Source organism: Pinus tabuliformis, chromosome 4_2 (genome assembly GCF_031772625.1).
Source record: "Pinus tabuliformis cultivar Carrire ecotype Pingquan chromosome 4_2, CPIR1, whole genome shotgun sequence".
NCBI lineage: Eukaryota > Viridiplantae > Streptophyta > Pinopsida > Pinales > Pinaceae > Pinus > Pinus tabuliformis.
Window position 1 is genome coordinate 793,175,633 of NC_142304.1, and position 19,395 is coordinate 793,195,027.

Here is a 19,395-nt window from a genome sequence, read left to right on the forward strand (position 1 = left end):
GATGGGCGGAGGCGCCATACTATATATTTCTGTTTCCCACCTATACAACATACAAATGGGATTAGGGAGGGGAACAAACAACTTTGTTGAATTAGCCACCACAAAATTTATCATTCAATTCACTTTGGATAAACATTGTAGATATCTACAATTATTTGGGGATTCTAAAGTTGTATGTGACTGGCTAAACAAAACTACAAGATGCATTGCATTTTCATTGAGACATATTCTTGATGAGGCTCTGTGACTTATCTCTTTTTTTGACTCTTTTACATGCCATCATATTTATAGGTAATGGAACACAGTTGCCAACAAATTATCCAAAGAGGTTGCGGATAGGCCTCCAGGCACTTGGTTAATACAAGAAAAGAGGGATGGCACTCACTATGAGTACTACCATCGGCCATATATAGATATCACTGTATAGTTTTGGATTATTGGGAGCCATGACATATTTACATGTTTTTTATTTAGGTACTCCATTTGTAAATATACATGTTTTTAATTAGAGCTGATCAACACTCTCAAAGTGCTGGACTATTATCTGGTAAATTATTATGCAGTATATCACCTGACATTGATGCCTGTCTGCATGGACATAAGGCATAAAATTTTGAACAGTTATATTTCTAAACCTTTATTTTGGATAGGTAGTGTCATTATTACATCAAATGCATCGTGCATTTACAACATGTAATTTTCTTACTTAATGAAAATTATGATTTTTCCAAGGGAAACAAAATTATCCTCGAACACTAGGATTTCAATAAAATATTCTCAAAATTAAAAGTTTATAAAAAATTTAAACCACTTGGTTCTGGTACAGTTGGTGTATCTCTTAGCCATTTTGTTGATAGAAAACCACTGCTTTTCTCTCCTCAAAATCCTATTTCTACAATTGATGGTGGTGTTTGTAATTCATCTGAGTTTTGACAACGTGATGAGATTCTATAGGTTTGCTTCCCTTTAGTGATAGTTTAAAGCTTTCTAACCAGGATGAAAGGCCTGAATTAGCTCCACTATCAATTATGGTTGATGTTTATAGGAAGCTGGTTTGTGAAATGGATGTTTGTGGTAATACTAATGTTTAATCAAAAAATCCAAATTTTGATTCTTTGTTTTATGAGCCACTTCATCCATCAAATTGGTATATTCCATTTGTTATGTAATGTTCCCAAACAATTAATTACAAATGGGACTTATTAGCCTATATGTCACCGTAGGCTATAGTCCAGAGAAAACAAAAGGGAAAAACCCCAAAATTCCCATCGTTGGAGAATTTTTTGGGCAGTTAGGTAAAAAAACCAGAACTCGAGTGTTGAGTAAGAATTATTCAATCAATTAAAAAAAGATGAAACCCCTAAATAAATCTATAAATAATGAAGGGTTGAAGTCATTTTGGATCAACTCATTTTGTTTTTTGAGCACTAGCTTTGAGGGGTTTAAGACCCCTCTTCCTCTTGTCAATTTTGGTGGTGAAATATTCCACCCTAGTTGACTTATTTTTTATTATTCTTTTCTTTCTGTTATGGGCATAGGAGCACTATTTGAAAGTAGCCAATTCTCTGTTTTTTTTTGGGGGGGCACAAGACAGGATTCTTTGACTCTCAAGCAACCAAGTTAGCTTAACGTCAATCTAGGAACATTAGGAAAGGAAGCCCGAATCATTTTGTGACATATTCCCCAATGATTTGGCCTAACTAGTGTTTCGAGTATGGAGAAAATAAAAACTTGAGATGCCCTAGGTTAATCTTGAAACTGGATTCTGCAGTGAATTTCAAATTTATGGTACAAAATTAGAAATTTTGTAGATAATTTTGAATCTTGATGTTGAGTTTCCTGTGGCAATGAAGTATGCACCTGTAGCTAAGGAAATGAGTAGGATCAAGTTAAGGAAGCAACTTCCCTATGGTTGGGCATTTTAGCTATAGTGGATCACACCTTTTCATTTGCAACAACCAGAGTGTTAGAATGGAGTAGACAACAACCTCTGGGGCCAAATAAAAGATATAAAAGACTCCTTGTTCCATTTTATGACAAGCGCTTGAAATAATCTGAGTTCTTGAAGGGTTTTGTGGTAGTCCAAGGCTTCTAGAAGCATTACAATGATCCTGAGTCAAAGTTTGGAGAAGATTCATGAGGAGATTTGACAACTATCTCAACGGGGTTTCGGCTGAAGTTTGTCTTGAAGCAAGTCAATTCTTATATCTAGAGTTATTTAGGATTGTGGCATTGATATAAGAGAACCCAAATTTCAAATAGGGGACCATTGCTATAATAAAGTAAACTTGGTAAAATTTACAAAGGAATTTGGATGCATGGAATTTTGACCTACGTTTCTACTTTGGAATGATTAAAATTACACTATTGAATCAAAGATTGAATTATTAAATTTTTTATGTTTATTTATATGTATATATATTTTGAATGAATTGCTTATTTCATCCAGAAAAAAAAGACACGATCGCTAGAAGCACTAGTTCTTTTAGAAAAAAGTTAGAAAAACTGCCCTAGATTGTTATAGTGGTATTAGAGCAGAAGTCTTGCTAGACTGAATGGTATGTGAAAATGGAAGTACTGTAAGAAATTTTTTAGGAAAAGTATGCAGAGTTTTGGGAATAGAAAGAAGTGTCTTGGAAGAGGCTAGAAGAACAACAAGAGAAAATGATCCAAAGATTAGAAAAATTCAACAAAAATGCCACAACTAAAGCAAAGGAAAATGCATGGCCATGGATATACAACAAGCAGACAAGTGGCCATAAGGACCAAGGATGTCATAAGCTGGGTCACAAATCCCCTATCCCATACAAGGATTTTGATTTTTGCAATAAAATGGTTCAAATGTCTTTACCCGCATAAGATGTGAACTCTTTTAAAGATGGCGAAAGTTTGTTTGAAATACAACAAAGACTATGTATTTCAAAACAATTCTTGAGCTTGGAAGAGAAATTGTAAAGCATAACAAGCTAACGATCCAAGTTTTAGAAAACCCAGCAAAATTAGTAGAAACAAAAGAAAACAAAATGCAGAATTTTTGCATGCAATCCTAGTTTAAAAGACCCATGTGCCCGAAAGAGAACAATTAACTCCCATTAAAGAAAAATGTACAAAGTTTCATTAACCAAAATCAAGATTTCCCAAGAAATAAATTATGGAAACTAATGTGAATCATGTAAATGGTATTGTCTCAGAGCTTGAACAAGATATTCGTGTGGTAAAGAATGCCTCCAATGACATTAAGCTAAAGCAGAATCTGTAGATAAAGAAAAACCTCTATAGCAGAAATAATGAGGAAGGCCTAAATAAGACTTTGGGCAAGCACAACTAAAAACTTGAGAAGAAGAAATTAGTAGCAGCAACATTGTCCAATGAAACCTTTACTAGTCTATAAGAAAGGAAACAACACTATTCTACAAAGGATGCCTTAATATTTTTTAGCAAAGGTTGGTGTGGGATTTGTAAATCTGACTTATTTTTTTATAAATTACACTGTTGTTTTGAACACTTTAGAAATTCAGTGTATGTTGAAAGAAAATTTACATTGGATGAGGGTGATCATTTGAAGTATGAACCAACCAATGAATTTCCTTCAGTTTTACAAAGATAATGTACCTTGAATAATTGCAGTCCACTCTTGAACTCTTAAAATCTTAAGCAGAGGGAGCTATATCTAGCATTACTATTATTCCTAGTTGAAAGGGTAGATGACCCTATTGCTAGTGAAGGGGACATCTAAGTTGAATTTTGATCTGGTGCTCAAAAATATGCTCAAATATTAAAGTTGTCGGATTGATGTGAAACTTAAAAGACCACATAGATCTCCTCTTCCTAAATCTGGTGCAACTCATTTCACGGAAAACAAACGTCGTATGCTTCTGAAAATGAGTTCTGATAGATTTAACAAACAGGCAAAATTTTGTGTAGGGCTTCCCAGTCAGTAGTCCATACTACTGGCGTGGCATGCTGACTGGGCCTGCTGATTTAGCAAATGATTGGGCTTCAGAAAGAGTGAATGAAATCTCTCCATGTTTCATAATCTTATTGGTGTTGATTTGGTGATTAGTTATTGGTCAGTTTGTTGTTGGTTAGATGGCCCAACTAGAGGCTACCATGTCGTGCCTCCATGGCCACATAGCATTTTTGGGGCAAGCCAGATTATACTCCTTAGGATTCAAACATTGTACCTACCTACAACAAAATTCTTCTCATACCAACACACCGCACGTAGTCATTGTGCATAAGACCCACATAATTTATATTTAAATTAAAGGTTGGGTGGAGGTTTAGTTAAGGGGTCGAGTGCTAGCCTGAGCCATACTCACCACACCCATATGGACTAGGGATGGGACCGAGGGTGAAGGCTTAGCCTTGGGCCCCCCAACCTTAAACATATGCCATGTGACCATAGCACTGAGACCAAAGACCAATACAAAGGGAGCTAGACCATGGGGCCAGTCAAAGGTCATGTTGAGCACCCATGTGACCACCAACACACACAAGAGTTGATGGAGAAATTAATGGTCCCACACATTGCAGTGGAATTGCATTGATTTGTTTCTCCATTAGTAAAAAATGGGGTGAAATTGTTGGACAGTTTAGCAGAGTTGAAAAATTTGTGGGTCAACTAGTAGTAAAACTTGGGAAGCTCATAACTTTCTCAATTTTTGGTCTTTTCAGCAGCAAAAAGAGGCTAGAAAGGGGTTTTTGATAGCTTTGAATCCGTTGGAACATATTTTGAAGCCATTTGGCCACTGTAATTCATTGAAATCACCATTTTTTAGCATAATGAAAGAGGGTCAAGCATTGGAAGCTAGACCAGGAGACGTAGCATAGGAGGGGTGAACGCTTTCATCACTTGCTATTTTGTAGTTATTTTTATGGTTTTAGTCTCTGCAATTTTCTACAATTTATGAGTTGAATTCATGATGCAGAAGCATCTGGACTTAGCCAGCAATGTGATTGTATGTTCACATGAGATGAATTTCATTGACATGAGTGGTCAAAATCAATTTTAGTAGAGAGGGTTGGATCTCTCAAATTGATATTTACTTCAATTATTGTAATAATTAAATCATTGTATTATTTTTAGAATAGGAGATAAGTGTTAGAATAGGTGTTTCTTAGAGCTTGAGAATAGGAATTTAATTGTTAAACTAATAAAAATAGATATTGACTTATCAATGTAGTTAGGATATGATTTGATCCATAAAAGAGAAAAAAGATGTAATGATAGGGATCAGATGGAATAGGAGAGTGAGTAAGCAAGAGATTGAGAGAGAGAGATAGGGTTTGAGAGTGAAACAGAGGTCAGACAAATGTTGTAATCATGCGAGAGGACCAAGACTCTCTAATTTCTATTTTATTGAATAAATTGATTAAGTGTAGCGTTGCGTATTATTCCTGGTGTGAAATTATCTTGAATCTGTGTATCAACATTCTAGACCCTAATCGGGTATTATTTTCTATTTATGCATTTTATTGATAAATCACAGTTGATTTGCATTAAGGGTTATTCTCATCTTAAGCACTAAACATTTTTTAAAACATCTTTATTAAAAGTGTGTATTAATCACGTGGGAAATATTGCCAAGTGGTAAGCAGTATCTTGCGCGATTCAGAAATGGTAAATGGTATTTCAAAATTTCACGCGAGAAACCTTAGTGGGTCACACGTAGCACGGGAAAGCTAGAAATCTCATGCTCTTTCGATCTGATAATAGTCGCGCTAGAATTCACTCGAGATTGCGCGATATTTGTTAGATCTAGAGAAGTGAGATCAAGGGTGCAGATTGAAGTGCTCAGGAGTGGAAAATTCAAAGTGGGACCGACAGTGTTTGCTTGGCTTAGTGGAACCCTCGGAAAGAAATTACATGTACAAAACTATGAAGCTGAAGTTTTTGAGGTTGCCATCAAGTCCAAAGGGGGAGATTGTTGGCATTATGTTTCTGGTATGGCTATATGATACAGATGTTGTACTTGATGGCAACACCCATGGCAAGGCTCTCAATATGTTGAAAATTAAGAAGTACGCAAGAGAACAGTTCAGAAGATGCATACCCGCAGGTACACCGTGAAGGGACCGCGGCCAGACACGCAGGTCAGCCGTTCAGGAGGTGCGTACTCCCAGTGCACTCACTTCAAGGCAGAGAAAAGCACACGTGGGGTTTCTTATGTTTAACTCTTGGTATTTAGCTGACGGTATTTGTGTTATTATGGTTTTGGCTCGTGGTATTGATCCATGATTTTAGGAGGAGCTTGCCTATATAAAGCAAAGGAGATCACTTGGCTAAGTATCTTTTGCAAATTGAATATCTTAAGATCTGAAAGATTGGGTTATTGTCTTAAAAGCTTGATCTATATGAAAGTGAAGTTGAAAGCGAATCTGTGAAGGGTGATCTCTCGAGTGCATGATTAGATCTGGGCATCTGACTAACTATGGCACACTGGTGGACTGCCAATTCGGCCCTAATTAGGAGTACGCAGGTGATTAACGGCAAAGGTGCGTGGGTACGCAGAGCAGAAATAGGAGAGCTACATAGGTACGCAGAGTAGAAGAAGGAGAGCTGCGTGGGTACGCAGCGCGACAAAGGTTCAGGTGCGTACGCACAGTAACAGTACGCGGCGCGAAAGTATCTCTGGGTGCGTACCTGCAGTAACAGTACGCGGCGCGATAGTGTCTCTGGGTGCGTACCTGCAGTAACAGTACGCGACGCGATAGTGTCTCTGGGTGCGTACCTGCAGTAACAGTACGCAGCGCGGTTGAAGAAACAGTGCGTGGATACGCAGTGCGGCAGAAGGGTCTCTGCGGGTATACGCAGGGGAACATAAGGTGAAGTGCGTACGCACGCAGACCAGAGAAAGAAAAACAGCGTATCTGTCTTAAGACATTTTGTTTGGCTCTATTTTTCTGTTGATAAGGTGTTCTGGGTTTAATTCTATTATTGTTGATCTGGTTACTACAGTTGACTGGGTGATTCACTTATACTTGATGATTATTTGATGTTTATGGATCTAGTTTGAAAAGTGGTCCTTGTAAGAAAAGAAGTAGGGGGTTGTAGCTCCCTTCCAGGAGAGACTGGAAAACGAGAGAGAGTTGTAGCTCTCTGCAGGTTGCAGCCTGCGTATTGGTAAAGGACTGCACCAGTACAAAACCATTGTAAAAGGAGTTTCTAATTTGAAAGAAGATAGAGACATATTGCACCAGGTGGTTTTCACCCACATTGGGTTTCCACCTTATATCTGGTGTTCTTTGGTGACTATCTGTTTTTCTTGTTCATGCTCATTATTTTATGGTACTGATATGCAAAAATAATTCAAAGTATAAATAAGGAAGATTTGTTAAAAGAACTTGATAATACTGATTCACCCCCCCTCTCAGTATTATTTTCAACAATCTTTTATCTCCCTCTTTGGACTTGATGGCAACCTCAAAAACTTCAGCTTCATTCTACCCCTTTGACATCAAGGGCAAAGGGTTATGCTCCCCCTTAGAACATGCTCCCCTGAATATGAACCAGATCTGTAAAGAAGAACCATAATCCACCAGAAGGAGATAGAGACATATTGCAGCTATATTCAGACCAGCTTCCATGATCTCCTTCTGAACATCCTCCATAATGCCAATAATGCATTATATGCTCCCCCTGAACCTGTGCCGCAACCCAGCACATGTACGCATATACCCCAGATGAACCATGCGTACAACCATCAATCAGAGAGTTTCAACAATAAGATGATGCATCAACAACCCCCAGCTTTTGCCTGAGGTATTCAAAAGTCTCCCTGGGTAATGGTTTGGTGAGAATATCAGCAACTTGTTCCTTAGAGGGACATACTCCAACTTGACTTTCTGTTCAAGCACTTGTTCCCGTAGAAAATGATACTTGATTGGTATGTGCTTGGTTTTTGAATGCATGACTGGGTTCTTTGAGATGCTGATTGCACTTGTGTTATCACATAAGATGGAGATAGGTGGGGTACAAGTGATTTGAAAATCCTGCAAGGTCTGCATCATCCAAAGGAGTTGAGTGCAGCAAGATGCAGCAGCAACATATTCCGCTTCAGCTATAGACAAGGCAATCAAATTCTATTTCTTGCTGAACCAGTATACTAATCTGGAACCCATAAAGAATGCACTGCCACTTGTGCTCTTCCTGTCATCCACGCTTCCGGCCCAATCTGCATCTGTATAAGCATGAAGTGTGAGATCTGTATCTCTAGGGTACCATAAGCCATAATTTTGAGTCCCTTGAAGATATTTGAAAATTCTCTTCACTGCCTGAAGATGAGTCTCCTTCGGATTTGCCTGAAATCTTCCAACTATTCCAACTGCATGCATGATGTCTGGTCAGGTACCTGTTAGATAAAGTAAACTTCCAATCATAGATCTGTAGGTTGGTTGATGCACTGCTGCAGATTCATCATTTGCACTAAGGCTACATCCTGTCACCATGGGTGTACATACTGGTTTTGCGTCTTCCATGCCATATTTCTTCAAAATCTATTTGAGATACTTGGTTTGAGATAAAAAGATTCCTCCTTCTTTTTGTTGGATTTGAAAACCAAGAAAATATGTTAGTTCTCCCAGCAAAGACATTTCAAATTCTTTCTGCATGACCAAGGCAAATATTTGACTCATAGCTTCTTCATTGCTGCCAAAAATAATGTCATCTACATACACAACAAGTATTAGCAATTTGTCATTTTCAACTTTTATATAAAGATTGCCATCTGCAGATCCTTTTGAAAAACCTTGTTGATGAAGATATTTGTCCAAACGATAGTACCAAGCCCTTGGAGCTTGTTTGAGACCATAGAGAGCCTTTTTCAATCTGCATACAAGATTTGGATCATTTCCAAGAATGAACCCATCTGGCTGTTCAATGTATACTTCTTCTTCCAAGTCTCCATTCAGAAATGCTGATTTCATGTCCAGTTGAAATACTTTGAAGTTTTGAAAACTTGAGAGAGCAAGGAACATTCGAATGGCCTCAAGTCTTGCAACAGGAGCAAAGGTTTCTTCAAAGTCTATGCCTTCTTGCTGCGCATACCCTTTACAAACAAGTCTGTCCTTGTTTCTAATTACTTCTCCATTTTCATTCAATTTATTTTTGAAGACCCATTTTGTTCCGATAACATTCTTATCCTTTGGTCTAGGAACCAGCTCCCAAGTGTTGTTCTTTTCGATCTGCTCAAGTTCCTCATCCATTTCTTTCACCCAACATTCATATTTGCATGCCTCTTTCACATTTTGTGGTTCAGTGGAGGAGAGTAATGCCAAATAGCTTGAAGCTTCTGCAACTGTTCTTCTTGTTTGTACACCTGCTTCTTTCTGCCCCACAATCTGAGATTCTCGATGATTCTTCTGAACATATCTGGTTGGAGTTTTCTCTTCTATTCTTGTCTGCTCCTCTGGTTCTTCTTGAGGTTCTTCTTCTTCATCATTCTGTCTTTGAGGGTAGCCTTCATCTTCTTCGATGTCTTCATGATGTACTTGCCTAGGAATGTATCCCTTCTCATCAACCAGTACATCAATGTTGTCAACAATTCTGCCAAGTCTTTTATTGTAGCACTTGTATGCTTTGCTATGTGGAGAGTAACCAAGAAGAATGCCTTCATCTGCTCTAGGTTCAAGTTTTCCAAGCTGCTCATCAGTATTCTTAATATAGCATTTTCTCCCAAAGATTTTGAAGTGCTTTACCGAAGGAGTCTTACCACTCCAGAGCTCATGAGGAGTTTGAGTGCTGTTCACCCGGACATTTGTTTTGTTGAGAATAACAACCGCAGCATGTGCATCTTCACCCCAGAAAGTTGCGGGAGTTCCTGACTCATCAAGCATAACACGAGCCATTTGTTGGAATGTTCTGTTCATTCTTTCCACAACTCCATTTTGCTGAGGAGTTCTAGCTGTAGAGAATTCTCTTCTTATCCCATGTTCTTCACAGAAATCGAAAAGTTCATTTGAGGTAAAATCCCCACCTCTGTCGGATCTGAGGCACTTAATTTTGTGACCTGATTCATTTTCAACCAAGGCTTTGAAGGATTTGAATTTTTCGAATGCTTCATCTTTGTGCTTCATTAGTCCTAACCAGACAAACCTGGAGAAATCATCAATGAATAATATCAAGTATTCTTCTCCTCAAGGTGTTCTTTTCCTGAATGGACCGCATGTATCTGTATGTACTAGCTCAAGAGGCATGCTAGCTGATCCTTCCTTCTCTGGAATGTTAGTTCTAGTTTGTTTTCCAAACTGAAATGATTTGCATATGGTGTTGTCAGGAATTTTGATATCTGGAAGATCGCAAACTGCCTGATATTTGCATGCTTTCCTTATTTGTGAAAAGCTTAGATGCCCCACCCTCCGATGCCATAACCAGTGCTCATCATCCTTGCTCAGATAGCATTGTTGTTGTCCTTCTTCAAATATGTACAGATTATTTGGAGTTCTTTTGCCTTTGATCACTGTTTTACCTGTATGAAGGTCACGAACAAGACATCCATTTGATCTGAATATCACTTCGGTTCTTTGATCACACATCTGGTTGACACTTAAGAGATTATGCTTCAATCCATCAACATACAAAACATTTCCAGCCTTGACCTTTTCTTTTAATTGAGCAATGCCTTTTCCTTTTATAGTTGTAGGAGTATCATTTCCAAAAGAAACTTTCTTTCCATTTTCTAGAGCATAATATGACTCAAGTTTTTCTTTATCACCTGTCATATGCTTCAAACATCCACTGTCAATGTACCATAGATTTTCCTTTCCCTCTGCATAAAATGCTATCCCACATCTTTCTGTTTGTGGTTCCTTTATTTTCCATGTTTTGGTGCTTGAGGCTTGTTCCTTTTTCTGCTGAAACCTGCTCCTGCATTCAGAATCTTCATGACCAAAGTTATTGCAAATAGAACATTCAACTTCATTTTCAAGAGCTGAAAAGTTGTTATAGGTCCCTTTTGTAATCCCGGTCATACTTCTTTGTTTTTGAGCTTCTCTAGTCATGATTGTTTTATATGCAACACATTGAGCTGCTTTGTGACCAAAGTTATGACAAGAGAAACATTGTCCATTGAAGAAACTTCTGCAGTTATCAAATCTACCGGCCAAGTGATTGTAATTTCTATTGTCATTCATTCTTAAACCAAATTGAGAAGATTTTACCTGTGGCTGGTTGTAGCTTTTGTTCACTCTTAAGACGGATTGCCCCTGATAGTCTTTGTTTGCAATTCTTCCCTGCTTTACTTGATAATCTCCATTGTGCTTTTGCTCATTCCTTTTTGCTGCATCAAGATAACTTTTTGAAGTGGATGCTTGAGAAGTTTCTCCATTATAGCTCAGAACTATCTTGTTTAGAGGAGAACGCTGTACATTGATAATCTCATCCAGAGTTTCAGATCCTTTGACAAACTTAAGATTAATAGCTTTTGTTTTCTCAATCTCTTTTCTAAGAGCAACAATTTCTCCTTCTAATTTTTCAAAATGTTTTTCTTTTTCATCAATTTGAAATTGTAGAGTATCAATGATCATATTCTTTTCTTCTATACATCTCTCGAGTCTAGTAATTTCTTCATAAAGGTTATCCACATCTATAGCATCCATATAATCATCATCTTCAAATGCCATTAACAGTTTATAGTCATTACCTTGTTCATCTTCATTACTATTTGATAGACCATCACTATCTTCATGAGTGTAGTAGCTTTTCTTATTTGCACCCTGTTTCTTGTTCCATCTAGCAGGTTCCTTTCCTTTATCCTTATAAGGACATTTTGCAGCATAATGACCTACTCTTCCACAAGAAAAGCATTTAAAAGGTAACTTACCTCTGAACCTTCCAGAACCCCTTTGAAGATTTCTGACAAAATTTGATTCTTCTTCTTCTTCTTCTGGTACGTGACTTGCTTCATAATAATCTCCTTTGCCTGACGCCTTGAAAGCAGCTTCTCTTCTGTCTGATGGACCTCCCTTTCTCATTTCATAAGCAGTTAGAATTCCATGTAGCTGAGACATGGTAAGAATTCGTAGATTTTCCTTTTCTTCTATTGCAGATACTTTAGATTCAAACTTGGGGGACAATGATCTTAGAACCTTTTCAACCACAATAGCCTCTTTTATTTCTTCACCCAATTTTTCATGCAATTAACAATCTCATCTATCCGAAGAAAATAGTTAGCCACACTTTCATCATTATACATCCTGAGATTCTCATACTGAATCCTGAGAGTTTCAAGTTTAGCACGCTTTACCTGTTCATCTCCTTCGTAGCTCAGGAAAATCTTGTCCCATATTTCTTTTGCGGATTTATATTTCATAACCTTTACGAATTCTGTTTAAGATAAGCATCCCAGCAAAGTATTGATTGCTTTAGCATTTGTTTCATACTTCTTCTTTTCGGCTGCATCTGTAGGAGTAGCTAAAGGAAAAGCATAGCCTATGTCTATGATATCCCAAACTTCTATACCAAGAGATTGAAGATAGGCAGTAACTCTTACCTTCCAATAATTGAAGTTTGTCCCATCAAAAATTGGTGGCCTGATTGATGCTTCCCTCTCATAGTTGCTCATGATGAATGATCTTCCTTCAAGCGATTAAGCTTCTCTGAAGGACCTGCTCTGATACGAATTGTTGAAAATAATACTGAGAGGGGGGGTGAATCAGTATTATCAAGTTCTTTTAACAAATCTTCCTTATTTATACTTTGAATTATTTTTGCATATCAGTACCATAAAATAATGAGCATGAACAAGAAAAATAGATAGTCACACCAAAGAACACCAGATATAAGGTGGAAACCCAATGTGGGTGAAAACCACCTGCTGCAATATGTCTCTATCTTCTTTCAAATTAGAAACTCCTTTTACAATGGTTTTGTACTGCTGCAGTCCTTTACCAATACGCAGGCTGCAACCTGCAGAGAGCTACAACTCTCTCTCGTTTTCCAGTCTCTCCTGGAAGGGAGCTACAACCCCCTACTTCTTTTCTTACAAGGACCACTTTTCAAACTGGATCCATAAACATCAAATAATCATCAAGTATAAGAGAATCACCCAGTCAACTGTAGTAACCAGATGAACAATAATAGAACTAAACCCAGAACACCTTATCAACAGAAAAATAGAGCCAAACAAAATGTCTTAAGACAGATACGCTGTTTTTCTTTCTCTGGTCTGCGTGCGTACGCACTTCACCTTCTGTTCCCCTGCGTATACCCGCAGAGACCCTTCTGCCGCACTGCGTATCCACGCACTGTTTCTTCAACCGCGCTGCATACTGTTACTGCAGGTACACACCCAGAGACACTATCGCGTCGCGTACCGTTACTGCAGGTACGCACCCAGAGACACTATCGCGCCGCGTACTGTTACTGCAGGTACGCACCCAGAGATACTTTCGCGCCGCGTACTGTTACTGTGCGTACGCACCTGAACCTTTGTCGCGCTGCGTACCCACGCAGCTCTCCTTCTTCTGCTCTACGTACCTACGCAGCTCTCTTGTTTCTACTCTGCGTACCCATGCACCTTTGCCGTTAATCACCTGCGTACTCCTGATTGGGGCCGAATTGGCAGTCCACCAGTGTGCCACAGTTAGTCAAATGCCCAGATCTGATCATGCGCTCGAGAGATCACCCTTCACAGATTCACTTTCAACTTCACTTTCATATAGATCAAGCTTTTAAGACAATAACCCAATCTTTCAGATCTTAAGATATTCAATTTGCAAAAGATACTTAGCCAAGTGATCTCCTTTGATTTATATAGGCAAGCTCCTCCTAAAATCATGGATCAATACCACGAGCCAAAACCATAATAACACAAATATCGTCAGCTAAATACCAAGAGTTAAACATAAGAAACCCCACGTGTGCTTTTCTCTGCCTTGAAGTGAGTGCACTGGGAGTACGCACCTCCTGAACGGCTGACCTGCGTGTCTGGCCGCGGTCCCTTCACGGTGTACCTGTGGGTACGCATCTTCTGAACTGTTCTCCTACGTACTTCTTAATTTTCAACATATTGAGAGCCTTGCCATGGGTGTTGCCATCAATTACAACATCTGTATCATATAGCCATACCAGAAACATAATGCCAACAAACTAGACTAACACATGATTGATTGGTTTTCAAGTTAAATATTCGTCTGATTGTGGATTGGCACATAATTTGGTCAACCATCCACATCATTTGGTATTGGAGCTCAAGGATTAAGTCTGCTACAGTAAACATGACACCTAGGAGAGGATATTGGATAGGTCAGGGAAGACCTGTAGAGAATGCAGTTTCGCTGGAAGAGATTCAAAACCTACGTACAAGGATGGAGACAATGGAAACTACTCAAAGGAGAGAACCTGATGAAGCAGATACCAGTGCTACAGAAGAATATTCCGAGGAAGAAGAGGAGGATGAAAGTGAAGCTGCCAAAGTTCTTAGGATATTAGCTAAAGCAAGTGGAAGACCAAAGGTGGAAATACCTTTGTATGATGGGAATCTCAATGTAGAAGAATTGATGGACTAGATCAGTTCATTGGAAAAGTATTTCGACTTTCAGGAGGTTGATGACAAAAAGAAGTTGAAATTTGTAGTTACCATATTGAAGGGTCATGTAGCTATCTGGTGGGATGAATGACAAACATCTAGAGAGAGAAAGGGGAAGCCCAAGGTCAAACAATGGAATAAAATGGTGAGTAGGTTGAAAGGTAAATTCATGCCAAAAGATTATCAGTTAAATCTTTTTATATAGTTACAGAATTTGAGACAAAAGGGAATGACTGTCAAAGAATATACAAAAGAATTTTATAAGCTGAGCATTAGAGCAGGACATGCAAAGGATGACATAGAAAAGATAGCCAGATACATCAATGTCTTGAGATATGACATACAGGATGAAATCATTTTGCCGAGTCTGAAGACAATGGAATATGCTTATCAAGTAGCTTTAAAGGCAGAGGAGAAGATGTTGAGGAAGGAAAATAAGAAGAATAGAGGGAAAAGTTCCGCAAGAGGTAGAGGAACTAACAGATCAATATTTCAACACCCGTAGGGTGAAGCGGGAGGATCAAGTAGTAGACCATCACAGAGAGGAGACTTTAGTAGAGGGAGATTTTCACCTAGAGGAAGAGGCCGAGGAAGAGAAATTCAGTGTTATACATGTGGAGAATGGGGACATGGATCATGGGACTGTCCTCATAATAAAGCAACAAATTAGCAGAATGTGAATGTGGATGAGGAAAAGGAAGATAAACCTCAAATTCCAAATAAGGAAGAATCACCTAAAGTAGGAGAATCCTTGTTATTAAAAAGGGTATTGCTTAAAACATAGAAAGAGATGGGATAACCAGCTCAGAGGAAGAGTTTATCCAAAACTACATGCAAGTCCAAAGGAAAATGTTGTAAAAGTGATAATTCATAGTGGAAGCACTGATAACCTTGTTTCTACAGAAATTTTCAACAAGTTGGGATTAGTGAAAATAGTACACCCTACTCCTTACAAAGTATCATCGCTGCAAAAGGGACATCAACTTATTATGATAGAACAACGCAAGGTAGAGATCCATATTGGTACTTATAAGGATGTGGTATTATGTGATGTAGTGCCAATGAATGTATGCCATGTATTTCTAGGAAGACATTGGTAGTTTGATTGGAAAGTTATACATGATGTAAGAAGAAACACTTACACTTTAGAGAAGGATGGAAATAAACACACATTGTTGCCATTGAAGGAGGAAGCAGGCAAAGAAGCGCCTGTAAACAATGTTATGCTGATAAGTGGGAAAGAATTGTTGTAAGAAGACAAGAAGGATGAACATATACATTTTGTTGTCATAAGGAGACCTAAGGTAATTTTTATTTTCATAAACTTAGATGATTTATTTGAAGAAATAAAAACTCTGTTGAATGATTGTGTTGATATTATTATGGATGAGTTACCAAATGAATTACCACCAATCAGGAGTATTAGTTACCACATTGATCTAATACTTGGAGCAAGTTTGCCAAATAATGCAGCATACAGGTTAACTCCTCAAGAAAATGCAGAAGTTGGGAGACAAGTTCAAGAACTGATGGACAAGGGATTAATCAGAGAGAGTCTTAGTCCATGTGTTCTACCAATAGTACTCGGTCCAAAGAAAGGAGGTGAATGGCATATGTTTACTAATTCCATAGCCATAAACAAGATTACTATCAGGTATAGATTTCCTTTGCCACGCATAGATGATTTGATGGATTTTTTAACTGGGTCAAAGTATTTTACTAAGATAGATCTAAAGAGTGGATACCATAAAATAAGGATTAGAGAAGGATATGATTGTAATACTACATTTAAAACAAACAGTGGGTTGTATGGGTGGTTAGTGATGCCTTTTGGACTCAGTAATGCACCTAGCACATTCATGAGATTGATGAATGAAGTCTTGAAGGAATATGTAGGAAAGTTTTTCATTGTTTATCTTGATGATATTCTAGTTTTCAGTCCAAGCAAAGAGGAACATTTGGAGCATCTTAAGTTGGTCCTAAGAACTCTGTAGAAAGAGAAATTGTTGATAAATCTAAAGAAATGTAGTTTTATGAAAGAAGAATCAATCTATTTTGGTTTTGTAGTTTCTAAGGAAGGTATAAAAATGGATCCAGAGAAAGTCCAAGCAATTTGGAATTGGATAACTCCAAGAAATATATTTGAGGTAAGAAGTTTTCACAGTCTTGCAAGTTGTTATAGAAAATTTATCAAAAGTTTTTGTCAAAATTTTGGACCAATTATTGAAGCAATCGAAGAGACTAATCATTCATTCAAGTCGACAAAAACAACATACCGAAATTTTAAGTTGTCGAGGAAGAAAATTACAGAAAATTAGTTTTAGCTTTACCTGATTTTGGAAAAGTTTTTCAAGTTGAAATTGATGCTAGTGGAGTCGCAATTGGAGTAGTTTTAAGTCAGGAATAGAGACCAATAGCATACCTTAGTGAGAAACTAAATGAAGCTAAGAAGAAATATTCCTCTATGACAAATAATTTTATGCTATTGTGCAAGCTTTAAAAAATGGAGACATTATTTGCTACCAAAGGAGTTTGTATTGTATTCTGACAATCATGGATTACAGTTCATAAAAAACCAACCAAAATTGAACCAGAAGCATGCCAAGTGGGTAGAATTTTTTCATAGTTTCACTTTTGTGATAAAACATACAAGTGGTTAGTCAAACAAAGTTGTTGATGCTCTATGCAGGGTAAATTTCATTGTGCAAGAATTAAGAGTTGGTGTTGTAGGATTTGAAGAAATGGTTGATATCTATAAAGATGATGTAAAATTTAAAGACATTTATGCAGTTGTACAAAATCCAGCAGTTCATAATAGAATCTAGTGGTTGGATTATCTTATCCAAGGAGTTTTACTATTTAAAGGCAACAAATTGTGCATTCCCAAATGTTCTATGAGGGAAAAAATAATCAAGGAGAAACAAAGTGGAGGGTTATATGGGCACTTTGGACAAGATAAAACCTTTTCTCAGGTAACTTCTTTTTAATACTGGCAAAAGATGTAAACTGATGTTAAAATATTTGTTGAGAAGTGTAGGATTTGTTAGCATGCTAAGGGGAGAAGCCAAAATACAGGATTGTACCAGCCATTACCAATACCGGACCGACCATGGGATGTAGTTAGTATGGCTTTTGTTTTGGGATTACCTAGAACTCAAAGAGGAAATGGTTCCATTTATGTTGTGGTAGATATATTCTAAAAAATGGTACATTTCATTGCATGAAAAAATACTAGTGATGAAACACATATTACTAATCTATTTTTTTCATAAGTTGTAAGGTTACGTGGATTTCCCATAAGTATTTTGTCTGATAGGGATACAAAGTTTGTCGGGAATTTCTGGAGAACGCTTTGGAAGAAACTAGGTTCCAACCTTAGTTTCAGTTCAGCATATCACCCTCAAACAGATGGGCAGACCGAAGTGGTAAACATAAGCCTAGGAAATATATTGATAAGTTTAGTGTATAACAATCCTAAGCAGTGGGATTTAGCACTTGCTCAAGCTGAGTTTGCTAATAATGATACTCCAAACCAAAGTATTGGGATGAGTCCATTTCATATTATTTCCAAGAGGCGTGTGTGAGCTCAAAAAATTGGGTAAACAACAAACAAGAAGTGAAAAGGCTGAATAGTTTACAGAGAAGATGAAAAGACTATAGTAAGATGTCAAAAACTGTTATGCTCTTGACCTGCGAGAAGATACCAGAATACCAAATGTGCAAAGAAATATACCTAGAACACAGAACAATAAGAAATAACAACACGTATTTAATTATTCAGAAAGGAAAGCAATGTTCACTTGCCTCTTCAAGGGGGAAACCTCCAATAGAGTTGGGCTCAATTACAAAATAAGACACAACGCTCCTCGAGGGGAGTCTCTATCCTTTACCTAGGATTCATACATGCAATACCATGGGTCAGTACCATGGTTCTTATTAATACCATCTATCTAGTACCATGGCCCATTTGCAACTAACTGTGGTCCCTTCTTTAAATACGGGTCAACCACTTACAATTATTAATATGGGCTTTATTGACTCTTTACTTAACTATAACTATGACTCGACCCTATTACATAAATAAGGGGGTTAGGGTTGGACCCTAACATGCCCTCCCCCATAAAAATAGCCTTGTCCTCAAAGCTGAAGCTGCAAAAATAACTGAAGGATAGTGGTTGGTTCCTAGGTTGCATCTTCTGGAGAGGTGTCTTTCCACTTGACGAGGAATTCCTTGATCATGCGGCCGCACAGGTGCCATTCTCGCGTGTCAAGAACCTGTTTAGGTTGGAGCCAGATTGAACCTTCTTCATGAAATTTCGGTAGACTGATTTGAATTCGACAATGGTTCCCAACCACTTTCTTGAGGCATGAAACATGGAAGACTAGATGGATTTTTGTAGTGGGTGGCAAAGCTAGCTTGTAGGCTACTTCGCTGATGCGTTGAAGTACTTGATACGATCCATAGAATTTTGGAGATAATTTCTGACAACCCTTGTCTTTGAGTGATGTTTGCTTATATGGTTGCAGCCTCAAGAATACTTGATCCCCTTCTTGAAATTTGCGTTTTGAAAAATGTTGATCTTCCTATTGCTTCATGCGGTTTTGAGCTTGATGGAGATTCTCTCTGAGGTGGGCCAGCATGGTTGTGCAGTTTTCTAGGAGTTGATCCACTGCTTGTACATTCGAGCATCCCTAGATATAAGAAGTAGGTGAATGAGGGAGTTGACCATAAACTGCTTCATATGGAGTCATTTTGGTGGTGGCGTGATAGTTAGTGTTATACCACCATTCCGCTAGAGGTAACCACTGTAACCATAGATGTTGCTTTTTTGAAGTGAAACACCTAAGGTAGGTCTCTAGACATTTG